The following is a 17,728-nucleotide window of genomic DNA, read 5'->3' as shown; positions in this document are numbered from 1 at the left end:
TTATTAAAAAAAAAACAAGTGGATCACAGATCATTTTATCTCAATCAATTCTTCTTATGTGTAACTTGGTTTCCACACGATACGACAATAAGCCTACAGTATTGGGGGAGATTTATCATTGGTTTTGCTGGACTTTTTTGGCGTATAAAAGTTGCATAGTCACTCCAGTCACCTGCTGGTGTTTGTGCTTAGACTTTTGATGCACTTTTGCACCTTTTTTGCAACATTTTGAAAGAAAAATCCCAGACACAAGTTGGGCATAAAATTTTTTATGAAAGGGCCAAAGCCACATTAATGAATCTGGCAAGAAGGGGAGCTCCAAAGACATAGAACTGTCCCAAGGAACTGCCTAGTGATAAATCTCCCCCATTCTGACTATGGTTGTGCAGGTTGTCCTGTGAGGATCTGAATCTTTGACTGGGCACCTGATGCAGCGATAGGAAAAAAAGCAGCAAAAACAGAGTAAAGTTGCAAAGTAAGTGGTTAAAATTTATCATTATCATGTTAGTATCACTATGGGATTAAGATTTGAGAACTTTCTCTCGTGGGCAAATCCCTTTAAGCATGGGTGTATCTACAGTGGTAGCAGTATTCATATATCTAATATTTTTGAGGAGGTAGGAAGCTCCTCCTAGTTACTGCCTCGCCTTTAAGATCCATGTCTGCTTTGCAGAAGCAAATTTAAAGTCTCCCAAGTACCCGTTCCCACCTCGGTATCAGCAATGTCTTTATTGGCCTAAACAACTCAAAGGATTAGACAGCTCACTTAGCCACCAGTTATTTTATGTACCATCACTAGAGATGTCCTTCAATATCTAAAATAGAACACTAAAACCAAATTACAGTTGTATAGCTGAAACCATTCACACAGGCTTTAGGTTGTAGTAAGTGTATCCTGAGGACTTGTCAACATTAGGCAATTGCTATGGAATGCTGATGCTTGTAAATCAGAATGTTAGGGTCACTACTGTTGACACTGTAGTGACTGACAGATACTAAGTTAAAACATTAAAGCCGGCAGGAGTAAGCTTCAGGCAATTCTGCATTTAGTATTTTAAAGACAACTTTCAAGCAAAAGCACATTTCCCTAAAACAACACCCCATATGATCACCAAATTTAACATTTAATACTTCCTGTGGATCAGACTCTATATTTAGTTTCAATGCTTTTTCTCCATAGTCTCAGTACATAATCACACAAACAGTCAATAGTATATGGGAACTTGGAGCACAGTGTGTTTAGTTGTAGTTTCTTAGTTTGCATTCACACGAATGTACGAAAATTTCTGTATATACATGCAGCATATGGCCCTATTCACTTTAATGGGCAATACTGCCATCACTTTACATGGCCATATTACACACCATACTATAAGTGAGCCGTATAAAGATATAGAGCATGTCCTATTTTTTCATGTATTTACGTTCTATATGTCCCATAGAAGTCTATGTGAATGTATAAAATACCAGTTGCATACGGTTGTGCATATAGGTTCTGTATATCTGTCAGCCAGCCAATAGTCAGCCATATATCATAGATTTTTGAAGGTGGGGAGTGAAAAATGTAAATGCAAAAACAAAAAAGGCCTGGTCTTTAAGGGGTTAATTATAATTGTGTCACCAGTAACTGTGGTGTACTCCAAGTTATTTCAGGCAACTGACCTAAATATACCAATATCTCTAAGTAAAGAAAATGTGTCATCAAAGTCTGATTTACACTAATAATAATTCTTGCTTTCTATAGTGCACACAGATTACGGAGCCGTGCACAGAGCTTGCCAGATCAGTCCCTGTCCCCATGGGGCTCACAATCTAAGATCACAATCCTACCAGTATGTTTTGGAGTGTGGGAGGAAACCGGAGGACCCGGAGGAAACCACTCCTACAAAGCAACCATTACTTTTAAAGGTGGCATAGTTTAAGATTAACAATCTAGTATAATGTTGCCACTCCTTTAGTTGGCTAAATACACACAAGAAAATATGCGTAAATATTGCACAAATTCATTCCCTCCACAAAATCCCAGCCTTTTGTTTAGGGTAGTTTTATATGGCTAGAAACCCACTGCTCACTGGTGGTTCGATTTAGTTTCATTGCAGTGGAGTGTAATTTACATGTATGTAATCAGGGCACTAGGGATGTGAGCCCTAGGTTACATTTTGTATTGCACGCCTAATACATTTCTACGGAAAGCAATACAGGTGCTAGTATGAATACATGCATCAGTCATAATTGTCAACAGGATATTTTTCTGTCTCCTCACTTCTAGAGCTAGTGGCTTCAGTACTCAATCAAAGGGACACATTTATTAAAGTGTTTGCACCAGTTTTCTGTCTGACTTTGCACTAGAATGAATGTGAAAATTGCTTGTACATGTATTTATAAAGAGTCTGCGGCTGCACTGTGTGTAGACAAGACAGAAAAAATATGCCCTGAAAGGGGCGAGTTACTGCTTAGTCGCGAACCACCATTCTACAGCATAAACAAACTGCACGAAAAAAAAGTGATGCACACTTCCAGAGCACTGCAGGGGGCGCCAGATTCATGAAGAACGTGCACCACAACACTGTTTTTTGAGAAATGAGAACCAATGTGTTTTTGTACTAAAGAGATATCAGACAATCCATCTTTGTTTCAAGTTCTTTATGGAGTCATCGCTAATGGATATACCTCATTATACGTGGCAAGGACACTGTAGATATTTCCCACAGATTAAAGCATGAAGTAATATATCTCTAAGTGTCCATGTTGGACGTTAACCACTGACCGCAGGTTCTCTGTTCTGCAACATAGCTACTGTGCTTTGTTTCCAAATTAAACATTGGGTTTCCTGGGACTACAGTAATAACCTACTAAGCAATTATACATGGAAAAATACTGGTCCATTTACACAAATACAGTCACTTCCTGGTACGTGTTCAGATGAACACTCAATTATTTCCTGGTGTTTGGAGCTATTTGGAGAAATTGTTGGTTTCACCTTACAATTTTTAATTACCAGTAAGCATGTTTACCCTACTGAAGCCATGAAACGTCAGATATCTTTATTTAGAATTGAGAACTAAAAAAATTGACCTGGACAGTCAGGTACCAAAGCCAATTGGTCCTTGTGAGGCAAAGGCTTTTCAATGCACAACCAGGCTTTGCTTGATAAAAATAATCCAAAAGGAGCTTATTTTGAAAAGTCCATATATAACAAAACAGGTACAATAAACATCAGGCTCTTGTAGTTCCACAGACCAGCAGAAGGCAAAACACAAATCTCCACAATCAGAATCCCCCAGATTGCTGGTCGGTGCCACCTTTTATACAATTGAAATACCCCCAATTCTCTGCAGCTTCCCCTATAAAACACCAGAGCTGGCACCTCTTATAAGGTCAGAGCAGACCCATCATGCTGCAGGTAAGTAGAACATAACATATATTACATAGTTTTACATTTTAACAGCACATTCCCTGGTTTTGGTACACAGCTCCCAGGTGGTAATACTAGACAGAAGAGAATAGAGCATTAGGTGGCCGGCCTAATGAGAGAAGTAGAATAAGAAGTCATTCACACTCATTCACACAGAATGTTTACCAAACCAGGAAACTAATGTACCACAACCAGAGTTGCAGAAAACCAGTTTTCAAAACTACAAAAGACATGTGTCTTCTTCACATACAGGAGGAAGCTTGTCCTTCCTCAGACATCTTCACTTCAGCACCAAACCTTGATAAATGATCTGCATTTGGTGCCTCTTCCCTGATCGATGTTCTGATGATCTTAAACTTAAACGGCTGCAATGCTAAATACCACCTTGTTATTCTAGCATTTTTGTCTTTCATTGTGTGGATCCATGATGATCAGTTATTAGAGTAAACTCTCTCCCTAGTAAATAATAGCGCAATGTTTCCAAAGCCCATTTGATCGTTAGCCCTTCTTTCTCAATAGTTGAGTACCTTTGTTCTTGTGGAAAGAGTTTCCTACTTAAATAGAGAATCGGGTGCTCTTCGACATTAATATCTTGGCTTAGGACTGCACCAAGTCCAATCTCTGATGCATCTGTCTGTACAGTAAATGGTTTGGAAAAATCTGGGCTCTGCAAGACTGGCTCTTTACACAAAATTTCCTTTATTTGCATAAAAGCCCGGTCACACTCATCCGTCCACATCACTGCCTCTCTCCTGTTCTATTTGGTCAAATCCGTTAAAGGGAACCTACCACCACGATTCTACCTATAAAGGTACATCGGGTGGTAGGTGGATGAATGGGACGTGATCAGCAATAGGAACGTTAAGTGCCAGCGTCAAAATATGTGATCTGAATCTTTCGGACACAACCAACTGTTTGACTTGTTCTCCTGTCTTTGGGTGATTACACACTCTATACAGAATATTATTTTCAACTAGAAAAAAGGGTGTAGCAGGCTTACCACTTTTTTCAACCTCTTTACAGTTTTAAACCTAGCTCATATAATGGCTTAATACCAGTTTCTGCTGCAATGCAATATCAGTGTCCCAGAGTTCAACATTTTTATACTTGCCATCCTGGTAAAGTCTCTCCCTGAAGACCTGCTGTTCTGGAACACACTGACGCTTTAATGATGGTGGCTCCATGATGTTCTCATGAAACGGGAAGATGTCCCCCAAAGTCTCTGCTTTGTCTTGCACCTTTGCTTGAGCTTGTAGAATTCACAGCAGACAAATGATTTTCTCCTAATAGCAAGTCATCAAATCCAGGTGTAACTCTATTAATGATCACCTTTTTGATTTACCTTTTTAGCAAGTGTGAGAAAGTGAGAGGTGTTGTGTGGGAAAACCGCTATCTGTCTTACAGGCAGATGAAATGCAGGTGGTAAAAGCCCTGGGTTTGTCTGCAGTAATCCAAGGGTTAATGCAGACATGATAAGCAGGAATAGTCTGTTTTGTCTGTGTTGGCCTAGCTAACATGGACACATTGGTTATGTCCGTACTGGGCCTGCCTATTATGGAGTAGGGGTAGGCTGGTAGTGGGACTCCTACTCCACCCGGGCTTCGGTCCTGGGCTTTTGTATAGTCCACAGGTGCGGGTCACAGGTCTCGTTAGGGCCTTATTTAGTCTGCAGGCCAGAAGCAGTAGGAGAGGCCCTACCTGGAGAGCTGAAAGCGAGATTGCATTCTGACAGCAAAGGTAACTGAGGGCCTCCGGTCTTGCTGCTGGCCAAGAGCGTGTGCCAGGCAGCCTGGTACCCGGATAGCTAGGGTCCGTCAAATGTGTTAGACAGCGCCTAGCCGGGCAGGAATTACTTTTGTAACGTTTTTGTATGTGTTTTGCAAGTGTGAATAAAACACTTAAGTTGGACTTTAAACCGGCGTGTGTCCCTGCTTCCTGCACTGCTGCCAGTCAACTACCAGAGCAATTCCCCACACAAGGTACTCCAATGATTGGAGGCAATGGCACAATTATGACACCTTCTAATCAAAAGTTATGGGGTTTAAAAGATCATTATCTAGGGCTTAAACCACCCTGCAGTTGTAAGGTGACTTTCGAATTAACCTTTGTAGCCAAAAATGGCTGCCAGTTATGAGAGCAGAAACCAAGACAGACCAGTCTCTTAGAAAATGCAGAGTCACAATCTTTATTAGCATGCAGCTGCATATATAAAACATAGCAAACCATCTGCATAGGGGTGTGAAAAGGTGATAAAATACTGCAATGCTACAGGACATACTGAATATACCAGAACATCCCCTTTAAGACATTCTTCCAAAATGTTGATGAACTATGTACCGTTTCTCCAGAGGCGTGGAGAATTTTTATACTAATTGTCCTTGTGTTAGCTTTGTAGACGTCACAACATGGCCTTCAAACAGAGAAGCTGCAGAAAGATAAAGTAAGCAGCGAGGACATTCTAATTTCTAAGCAGTTCACCCAAAATGAAGTTTGAATCATGACATGGCTGGACAGTGGTCAGCATGACCCCCTAAAATGGCGTCCGCTTGGTCCAAAATGGCGTCTGTAGAGGAATAGATCTCTCTGCTTCTTAAGCGTCAGCATATTCTCTACATTCATCTTTTCAATTCATCCTCATATGCAGAATTGCTATATGAATCAGCTTCCTTGTTTTGAACAAATTGTTGGCAGTTTCCAGAATAAAAACAGCATGGTAGGAAACTTGAAATCTGCTCTAGTATCTGAAAACATTGCTATATAAAGCTCCCTACAATATTATGCTTATTTTCTTGTGGTCTAGTATGCATGAAGAGAGACCAGTCTATTGGAATAACAATTTAAGTTAATAAAAGTATTTGAATGTTGGCTTTCATGAGAATAACAAAGGGGCTTCCAGCATGGGATATTTAATTTCTGAATCCACTATCAAAGCCTTCACTTTGTAAGTGATGAAGGTGGAAAACTGCAAGGGAAAAAATGCCAAGTGTAGGTCTAGACAAAATCAAAGGGCACAAAAAACCCAAAACAAAACAAAAACATGAAGAATGGGAAAAGTGTGATTTTACTTAAAGAGCCATAGCCCGCAGTGTGAACTGATGAAGTTCTTTTATCGAGCTGTGAAAATGCCGAAACTCTTCCAGATAAAATGTATTGCTATACATTTTTACCATAAACCACAAAGAGAACTTTCTTTAAAACAGGAATTGGATACAATTCTAAGCAGTCACTAAAGATAGGGTCCAACACAGGCTTTGTCTTCTCAAACTCCAAAAACACATGGTCGCACCCCTTTCACAAGGACTCTGAAAACAGAAACCTTAAACATTTTGAAATTTTCCATCAAAATCCATCATGATAAACCAGGAACACTTACTCATCATAGATCCAGACATTGTGAATTTGGGATCTTCTCATATTTGTTATCCATGGCTCCTTCTTTCCAAAACCAACTTTTAAAATTATACTAATAAGCCTGAGGGGCAAGCCTAGTCTTATTCACTGTCCCCTCCGCCCCCCCTCTCCAGCACTTGCGCAGTGAGCACTCGGAGAGCTCGTCAGCATAATTTATAACATTCATTTTAGTGGTTGGAGACATGGTTTGGGATGCAAGAGGAGTTATATGTACATTTTCACCATGGTGGTGCATGTTTCCACTGACCCTTGTTCAGGCTTCTGAGTAGAGGCCGGATTGTTCCCCCTACACACTGTTCATTAAAAGGTCTTTAATGTGCTTGAAGAAACTAGGGTAGTGACTCCTGCAGTGATGGCTTTGCAGCAAAGACATTTCTTTTCACCACATTTATAGATCCTTATGGCAGTTTGATTTATTCCTTTGTTGTGAGCTGTCTTGGAATGCTGGGGGCTACCAGGTTTTTTTTAACCCCTTAAAGACACAGTCAGTATGTATGTTAAGGCTCAGCCTCTTTTTTTTTGTAATCTGACATGTCTCCAGTTATATGGCTATAACTTCTGAGCACTATAACTTACCAAAATGATTTTGAGTTTAATTTTTTGTGACACATTGTACTTCATGTTAGTTGTAAATTTTGGTTGATATGTTTTGCGCTTATTTATGAAAAAAAACCTAAAATTTGCTATAGTTTTTGGAGAAATTTGTCATTTTCAGAATTTGAAATGATCTGCTTTTGAGATGGACAGTTTACCGTACCAATATTTCCCATATCTTAACTTTATGTTTTCATAATTTTTTTAAAGTTCTAATATTGTAATATGACGTTAGACAGCTTACAAATAGAACAGATTTCTACATTTAAATTTTTGCGATTATTTTTGTTTTAACCCCTGAACGACCTTGCCCTTTTTAGTTGTTTCACTTCCATTTTTCACTCCCCACCTTCAAAAATCTATAACTTTTTTATTTTTCCAAGTAAAGAGCTCTATGATGGCTTGTTTTCTGCGTAACAAATTGTACTTCATAGTGATGTTATTTCATTTTCTATGTGGTGTACTGGGAAGCGGGAAAAAAAAGTCCAAATACAGTAAAAATGGTGAAAAAACGCATCTGCGCCGTTTTTTTGTGGGCTTGGATTTTACGTCTTTCACTGTGTACCCCAAATGACATATGTACTTTATTATTTGGGTCGGTGCGATCACACGGACTTATATAGGTTTTATAATGTTTTCATACATTTACAAAAATTAAAACCTCCTGTATAAAAATGTTTTTTTAATTTTGCCATCTTATGGCACTAATAACTTTTTCATACGTCGATGTACGGATATGTGGGCAGTGTCATTTTTTGCGACTTTTGATGATGTTTGCAATGCTACAATTTTAAGGACTGTACGACCTTTCGATCACTTTTAATAGAATTTTTAATATACTTTTTAAAATGGCAAAATAGTGCCATTCTCGACTTTGGGCGCTATTTTCCGTTATGGGGTTTAACGCAGTGAAAAACCATTATTATATTTTGATAGATCGGCTCTCTCACAGTCTTGCTTACAAACACATCCATGAATAAAGAATGGTACTAGAATGTCCTCCAAAAACAACTTCTCCCAACTGTCCAAGAGCAGTTTGGTGATCAACAATGCCTTTTCCAGCATGATGGAGCACCTTGCCATAAAGCAAAGGTGATAACTAAATGGCTCAGGGAACAAAACAGAGATTTTGGGTCCGTGGCCTGTAAACTCCCCAGATCTTAATCCCACTGAGAACTTGTGGCCAATCATCAAGAGACGGTGGACAAACAAAAAACAACAAATTGTGACAAAATGCAAGCATTGATTGTGCAAGAATGGACTGCTATCAGTCAGGATTTGGTCCAGAAGTTGATTGAGAACTGCCAGGGAGAATTGCAGAGGTCCTGAAGAAGAAGGGTCAATGCTGCAAATATTGACTGCATTAACTCATTCTAACATCAGACACATAAAAACATCAGACAAACACACATAAAAACCAGAGGGCAACAGATCATGTAAAATGTAATATTTGTGTCAATCTCAAAACTTATGGCCATGACTGTATAGTGGGATACTAAAGATGCTCAAGATTGAGTGAGCAAAATAAATAAAGCCTTTCAAAGTTGGAAGCCCTTAGTCTGAAAGGATTGAATGAAAGTTGTAATTTCAATGTCTTTTTGTTAATATCATAGTATAACTGAACTAGGGTTAAAATATGACGTAATTAGGAGGGAGGGCTGAAAGTTTAGTATATTATATATACATATATACATACTCGTACAAGCTTGTGTTGTAGTGTTTGTTGTGTAATTTTGGCTTTATTGAGGGTGTTGGAAGACCATGATGATGCTTCTTATATTAATAGTGTTCCGTCCCTATGGTTCACTATACTAAAGAATATTGTGATTAAATATTTCCATTTAAAAGGAATGCACTACGGACAATATGTAAACACCAATTTATCACCAATTGCTGGGCTAGTCGCTGTTTCCAGTCCATGTGCAGTTGGGCTATTTACGGTAAATCACTTGTGTCTCAGCAACAGCAAGGCCCTGTATCACACTCTCTCATCTATACCCATAACCATGCTGAGTAACAGACAAATATAACTCTGCCTAGAATAGACCCTAGGAAGGTACCCTTGACAAAGCGTCCAACGTGAAACATTTGTTGGGGATCGTCTCCTCTGATCTGTATGCATACACTTTCATACTGCTTTCTTGCCAAGTCCTGTTTGATTTTGTCTACCCAGCAGGATTAGCGAATATGGCTCTTGGATTCAGTATATAAGGAGTGAGTCTCCACAATTACTTTATAAGTAAACATTGTGATCTTATGAGGGGCATGTATTTTATGTGTTTTATGTTGGTTTTAGATTTGTTATCTGATAAACTTATGCTTTTACTAATAATGTAATTTGTGTGCTGTCTTGGATTTCTTTGCTGGGGTACACATTGTACCCATCATCTGCAATGCAAGTGTGAAAGGGGCTAACATAGTATTCATATTATTTTGATTTAGCCCAGTTCACACTTGTGTTGCGGATCACATCAGAGTGCAACACGAGAAAAAACTTCGGACAAACCGCAAACCGAATTTAAAAAGCAAATTGTGTTGCAAGCCATGCACTCACATGCACCGGGAAGAAGAAGGTGAACTCCGGTGGAACTTAGCGGGGAAGCAACAGATGCAGGAAATTGGACGCACAATCTTAATGAATCGCGGCAGACCCAAATCCTCGTCGGACAATGCACGGCGGGGATCGCGACGGGACGGGTAAGTAAATGTGCCCCTATATGTCTGTAAACAATCATCTGTAAAATACATACATTCATTGATTAGACAATGGAGACACAAGCATTTGAAAGTGATTATAGGTGGGCCCCGACTTAAGAACATCCGACTTATGACCACTGCGACCTCTGGTAAAGCTCTCTGGATGCTTTACCTTAGTAAATGATCAGCTTTAAGGTGTCTGTAATGAAGCTTTACTGTTAATCCTTATTCCCATAACGGAACAAAATTTTGAGTCTGGAGTTATAAAATCTGAAGTTATAAAATATGCCATTTCCGACTTAGGTACAAATTCAACTTAAGTACCAACCTAAAGAACCTATCTTATATGTAACCCTGGGACTGCCTGTATTTAAATAAACAATTAATAGAGAAGATTAAATTGTCCAGCAGCACTCATTGCCCTTTTTTGTTCTGCTATGGTAACTCCTGCTGCCAAAGTATCAGTATGTTTTTTATTTAAATTGCGGTCACTAAAATATGAAGAGGAAATGCTGGAATTTATGTGCTAAACACCAGGAAAAATGATTATATGGATGTATAATTTTACTAGTTTCACCAATGACCATTCTTCCAGACATTATGGCTACATGGAACATTTCGGTCATGGAACTATAGTAGGAAAAATTGTTCCCCAAGGCAAAAAAATATCAGGTATATGCGTTTTTTCCCCCTTAAAAACATATACATTACATTAACCTGGCGGTGTCCAGAACTCCAGCAAGAATGATAGAAATAGTATTAATCAAGAAACAAAAGAGGTGAATGATTTTTTTCTAGCATTGGGCAATTTTAAAAGAGGTAGTCCTGGGACTATTCTATTCATATTCTATTAGAGAATATGAATGTTATGTGACATGATGTAATAGACCGGACTTTCAAGAAAAGTGTTCTAGTTTCTCCAGGGCGCAAATCCTAGAATCTGTCATTCCAAATGCAAAAAAATTAGAGGGGGAAAGATTTGACACACGATGGACACAAATACATCCCAATGGACCCAATTTGCTATAAAGGAATCCTCCTGTTTCTGTCATTGTTTCCATGATCTTCCATGGACTCTGCAATGTTTTCAACAGAAAATCTCCTATTTTTTAAACCAAGGTATAGCAACATTTTTCTCATGTTTTTATTTGATTTATTTCTTTTGATTTATTTAAATGTTTTCATGATACTTACCGTGTAATTCAAAATTTCACAGATGATGTCACAGCTTATCTACAACCCCTTCCTGGACAGAGAATGTAAAACAAACTCTCCCATAGACCTCAATGATTGTCAGGGCTCAGGGTCAGTGAACCTCCTGGACCACAGCGGGAGATTGTACTAGCTTACACCTGGGACCGGAATCTAAGTGGCACCTGGTCTTCACCAGAGCCCATCACAAAGCGGGATGGTCTTGCTGCGGCACGGTGCCACCAGGTCGTTCCAGAGGTGCGACTTGCCCATGGTGGCAGCCAAGGTCGAGGTACAATATAAGGGCTCAGGCTCACGGTCAGGCAAAGGCATGTAGTCAGGGCTGGTGGCAGAGATGAAAAGCCACACCAGAGAGGGGACAACCACAGAGAGGGAACAACCATCACAATGATGAGCCCCCAGACTATTGCTGCTTATATGCAGGAAGCTGCTGTAAAGCATGTTCCTACCCTGTTTCCCCTAAAATAAGACATCCCCCAAAAATAAGACCTAGTACAATTTTGTTCAGGCTTAGAAATAGAAGACCTCCACTGAAAATAAGACCTAGCGGCAGTCATTGCGGCAGCTCCTCCCATGTCATACATTAGTATTAGTAGGTCATTTATATGCTGCAGAAGGTTGTGACATTGGGAAGAATCTATGGAATTAAATCATCAGCTGTTGTGCTGAAAATGTGATACCAGCAGCTACCAGGATAAGAAGGGATCATTTATGGAAAGTGCTTTTACTAAACATGAGAGATTGGGGCTAATGAATCTAATAGAAATGGAGTTACTAGAAATACAGCATGAAATTCAGAGTTTGGAGAGTCATAAGAGAAGTTTAGTTTTTGTTCAACAATAAATGTAAATTATTTTTCATGGAAATATAAGACATCCCCTGAAAATAATGTATGAAAACATTATAAAACCTATATAAAATTTGTTATCCCCGTAATCGTACCGACCCAAAGAATAAAGTAGACGTGTCATTTGGGGCGTACAGTGAAATCCAAGCCCACAACAATACGGCACAAATGCGTTTTTTATCAATTTCACTGCATTTGGATTTTTTTTCCCGCTTCCCAGTACACGGCATGGAATATTAAATACCAACATTTTGAAGTGCAATTTGTTACGCAGAAAACAAGCTGTCACACAACTCTGTACATGGAAAAATAAAAAAGTTACAGATTTTTGAAGGTGTGGAGTGAAAAATGAAAACGCAAAAACAAGGGGTTGAAAGGTAACAAAATGTAAATCAAATTCTGCACTGTGCAAAATTTACATTAGTATCTCTTTATATCCTGTAGTTCATCCAGTAGTAGAAAAATTAGAAGAACAAAAAATGTGCAGCTATGGTGAAGTCTTGTTAAGGTATTTTAGGAAATTATAAATAATGAATATCCACAACCAACTGATTTCACTATGTTATCCACGGGGCAGCATCTGGTAACCCTTCTGCCCGGATCCGGTGGGTATCTTCAAATCATTAATATTTCTTTTTTAGTGTAGGTTAAAATACCATTTCAGCTTTCCATCAATTTATTAACCGTATATATTCGAGTATAAGCCGACCCGAGTATAAGCCGAGGCCCCTAATTTTACCACCAAAACTGGGAAAAGCTATTGACTCGAGTATAAGCCGAGGGTGGGAAATGCATTAGTCACAGCCCCCCCCCAGTATATAGCCAGCAAGCTCCCAGTAGTATATAGCCAGCCTGCCCCATGTAGTACACAGCCAGCCTGCCCCCAGTAGTACACAGCCAGCCAGCCCCCTGTATTATACAGCCAGCCTGCCCCCTGTTGTATACAGCCAGCCCACCCAGCAGAAGAGGAGACGCGGGGAAGACAGAAGAGGAACCGCGCTGACATCGGGGAGCTGCGCTGAGCATCGGGGCCGAGTATATAGTGTATTTTTTTTATTGACTTGTGTATAAGCCAAGGTGAGGTTTTTCAGCGCATCTTTTGTATATACGGTATACATAAAATTAATAAATCTGTAAACACTGAGAATTATCTCCAGTTAAAAATTTCCCATTGTCTGTGACTACAAGTAGGATTTGAGACCCTAACCAGACTCATCAGTCATATGAGTTTCATATTTACGTCTCTCTTTTATTCAGGAAACCAATTTTTTTTTTGTAATGCCACATGAGGACAATATAACAAATTAAACAATATGGGTAAAAACTGTGGAAAATACAACCGTGCTCTTGTTCTGGCAAAACATATGTTTCCATTTATGGCTTTTACCGACTTTGTCAGCAAATTTTACACTGACGGTGATTGGAATAGAAAGTATAAAGCCAAACCATTGCTCTTTTTTTCATTCAAATGAGTAACAAAACTAAAGATATGATATCTCTGATATAATTGAATGGCAAAGTTACCACACCATTATCATATCAGATTGGATAGAACTGCAAGTCTAAGTAATGTTTGTATCTGTAAGGAGAAGAGAGTATCCAAGTATTAGCTCTACCGACTGTGTTATAATAATTACGCCCCATTCACGGGCCATGTGGGGACATATATGCGACCACAAGTTTGTATAGGGTCTCAAAACGCCCGATCTATTAAAATCTAAAAACATTGGTTAACCCCATGACAGAAAATTTTGACACCTCACAATGCCCTGTACATGAAGAATGAAAAAATAATTATGTTTTTTTTAAACTTTACGGCAACATTAAATGTACAATAAAGTATGATTGTAGTCTGATGGTATATGAACTTTCTTTTAACCCCTCTAGGACACAGCTAACTTAAAGGAGATCTACCACCAGGATGAAGGATTGTAAACCAAGCACACTCACATGCTGACAGGATCTGCTCTTCTTATGCCATGGTTTTTACAAAAAAAAAAGCCTTTTAAAATTTTGCAAACCAGCCTGAGGGGCTCCGTGCTCCATAGGCGTTAATGAAGGCTACAGCCCCTCAGCATGGGCTGACAAAGGTACTGTTACATTCCGCTTGTGCGGCATAATCTTACCGGCTATATCAACTATTGGCACCCTTAAAAGCTGCATGGGGTAGAGATTGTGGGGGAGGGTCACCCTGAAGGCATTTAAATGCTGCAGCATTAAAATTCACTCCGAACTCACAAGTGTCATTGGCAGGTTAAAAGGTTTGCTATGCTTCACCTCAGAAACATTTGTCAGGCTACATTCATAATTTGTTTTTACCCTCCTTTGTAAGTACATTGCACTCTGATACGTTGTTCTGTTCCACCCTTCCACCCTAGAGGTGTTTCCCCCAGTAATGTAATTGCATTTATTTGGACAGGAACATTTCTGGGGACCTTCCTGAGCGTACACTCAGTGGCAGTGGGGGGATGTAATATGTTGCATAAACCCCCTTATGCAGTAATGTCCTTTGCAGAGCATATATGTCACTCAGCAGGAAGGAATAGGAAGTAAAGACCCAACTTGCTACATGCTATGTGTATACGCCAGAAGCTTTCCTGGTGTACCAAGGTGGGCCACATGTGGCTTTTGTATTGCGTTTACGGGGCGGGGCTCGGACCGATCGCACATGAATTTCAATGGAAATGCAAGCTATTGGTAACCAGTCCCCAGTGTCTTGCATTGTTCAACCGATCGCAGGAATTTCAATGGAAAGAAATATGCATGTGCAATACAAATGCCACGTGTGGCTGCACCTGGGTGTAGAAAAAACAAAACAAAATGTGAATGTAGCCTTACTGTTCAAATCATTTATTTTCATTAACTTGAGTCTATGCCTATGGCACTGTAAAGACATGGTGGCAGCCTTGGCTGTACACTGTGGTGCTCTCCACCTCAGACCCGGCTTTTATAGCTGAAAACATTCCATGATAGTCTGGTGATAATTACAAGGATAAGCCGCAACAGTATCCTCTCACATGTTCCCTTCAATTATTTCTGTGCATGGTAAGCTTCATGCTAGTTTTGACATATTCAGCTGGTTACACTGATTTTGTGAATTTTGGTGGGAATTTTCCGACAGCTTTTGTTGACTTCAGACAGACTTCCTGTTAGCAGTGATTCCATATTAGGGATTAGAAACCAGGCACCTTTTGTACTACATTCCTTCCAATACACATCAAGTTGCAGCTGGATTATCCAACCAAACACAAAAACCTGCTTTCCAAATCCAGGGAGAAAACTTTAACCTATAAAAGCCAGTGTACAACGTTAGTGTTACTGCAATGGAAAATCCTGTAAAAGAAACAAAATTGTTAGACTCAATTGTCATGAGAACGCAGTTAGAGCTATGAATCTGGTCCATGTTTTGTATCATTTGGTAATCTAACATAAAGCAGCTTGCGTGTCCTGGATTTTTGAAGATTGAGATTTTAAGAAAGCCCTGCCCCCTCTGCTTGCGGTTGGCTCTCCAGTAGTGGTCTTGAGACTAGCCTCATATTACTCAAGTGCTGATTATAGATTATAGTCTCAGATTACTGTCTCATGTGAGAGACAAAAAGTCTACTCACAATAAACTTTCGCTTTCAAGAGTTACATACATTGTATTAGTGTCCTAAATTGTGATACGACTAGTCTGCAATGTATAATATAGAGGCTATATAATTGGCATGTATAGTTAGATCATTGAAGCTATGTGTGTTCTCTGCATTTAAGCATAACCAAGTTGTTCCTTTAAGATTAACATCCCCCTTGAATTTTTCATTATGGATTCACAGGCTATTAATTAGCAGAAAGCAGATTATCAAGACAGCAATAACCTCTGTATTGGGGAGACTCCAAAACAGCCGGCTGGGAAGACTTCTCAATAAACATAGAAGGCAGAGTAATGTGCAGCGAAACTGCTCTGAGAGCAGCTGTCACATCCGAAGCGGAGCAGACACCAGGTCTGCTAAATCCCAAACAAGTCAGCAGAAACCTCGCAGAGGGAGTTGGCCTGCGTGCAGAGCTTGTGGTAACGTACTATGTCCATTCCCACTACCAAACACTTCTGCTATTTGGATTTTGTTTTCTAGAGATGCTTAGCTATTTATCCAGTCCTCAGTTTCCAGATACGATTACTTTGAGTTAGCAGCTTCTAATGCCAGAGGGAGATATACTAAGCAAATTATATGAGAAGAGGTTTGTTACTACCTGCTGTAGGATGAGAAAGATGTATAGCTGTCACTTTCCTAAACACCATTGAATGTCTTACCCCTGTTTGGTAATAAAATGTTGTATATTGTTGAGTAGGACACTAGGCAGGTGTTGATTTCCCGCGGTGTAAGTACCACTGATGTTATGGCAGCTGGGATTTAACAACTGTCTATGATGCTGCAGGGAACGGCTTAGATTTACAGACGCTGTGGCAGTTTTAGTAAATGATGTACTGTACATAAAGATTATAAATCAGAAATATCTGCCATGGCTGCTTTAACGACAAGTCAGCTTCCCTCCGAGCCGAAACAATCTTTAGTAGATTGAGAACTGAATGTACTACTTTTTTTTTTCTTTGCACTCCCTGAAAAGTTTCCAATTAAGGTTGAAATTTTCCCTTTTTTTCATGGCTCTGTCTGAAATATAAATTCAGAGCTTGATCAAAGCACCTGGAAACTGTTAGGAATTTGTGTATACTTGCTGTGGAATTGGATTAACAGCAAATGTAACTAGAGGCCCTTTAAATAAGATCTTATACATATCTTGCCTATGTAAGCACATTATTGGGAAAATCTGTTCCCAGCTGTACCCTGTCAGCCAGAGGACCAAATGCATTGTACTGCCTGCTGCTCCCAGTGCTAGCAAAGCGTCTATCCTCACATACTGAGTGTACAGGCTGATTTATCATAGACATCACTATGGCGAACCCCTTCCCCCCGAGCATTGCACAGGTCCAAACAAGATTGAACATTATCAAAACAGTATCAAGTTTTCATAAAGAAAAGAGCCCGTCTTCTAACTGGAGACAAAGGCAGAATCTGAGCATACACTTCCAGATAAAGGGAATGCGTTAGACACTGATGCACCATGTAGAAGAAGGCGTCTATTATTACTGACCGTCGGTAGGTTTTCTGGGTATTTTCTTTATAGTATGGAATCTTTTAAGAAAATATGTTATAGAAATCGCACAATTTAATGATTTTGCAATGTGGACTGTGATACAAATGGAATGTCTGATGTGTGTTCCAGAATGTAGCAGTGTAGCCTGTACTTGGGTACAGTTTGTCATAGGGTTAGATAGGTATTGGGTGGCGGCTCAGGTTCTTGTGCCTTACACATCAAAGGTAACCCTATGATGTAAGCATTATAAAACTAGGTGTATTACACATGATGAATTAAAAACAGTATAAACCTGAACCATGTTGTGTGAAATATCTTTACTTCTAATATCCCTTACTGCTAGATATGGAACACTTGCTATTCTTTAATGTCTGCCCCTTTTTATTATACTCCAGCTTAGGTTGCCCAGTACAAACTCC

At 39.5% G+C, this 17,728-nt stretch overlaps 2 protein-coding genes across 10 annotated transcripts in view; one reads left to right on the top strand and one right to left on the bottom strand.

Moving 5' to 3' along the window:
* The window catches only part of CENPP (centromere protein P), a 169,710-nt gene that overhangs the window by 13,091 nt on the left and 138,891 nt on the right, over positions 1-17,728 (bottom strand). The gene's annotated exons all lie outside the window — the stretch shown is intronic.
* ECM2 (extracellular matrix protein 2) overlaps positions 15,823-17,728 on the top strand; it is a 28,495-nt gene continuing 26,589 nt past the window's right edge. The window contains exon 1 of one of the 3 annotated variants that reach the window (XM_072128254.1): positions 15,823-16,227. The gene's annotated coding sequence lies outside the window, so the exon portion shown is untranslated. Of the gene's footprint in view, positions 16,228-17,162; positions 17,312-17,728 lie in introns of those variants that run through there. The other 2 variants (XM_072128252.1, XM_072128253.1) reach the window with 2 other exon arrangements.

The sequence above is a fragment of the Engystomops pustulosus genome, chromosome 10, assembly GCF_040894005.1.
Source record: "Engystomops pustulosus chromosome 10, aEngPut4.maternal, whole genome shotgun sequence".
Taxonomy (NCBI): Eukaryota; Metazoa; Chordata; class Amphibia; order Anura; family Leptodactylidae; genus Engystomops; species Engystomops pustulosus.
The sequence above is the reverse complement of the archived record's forward strand: the minus strand, read 5'-3'. Positions and strand labels throughout refer to the sequence as shown.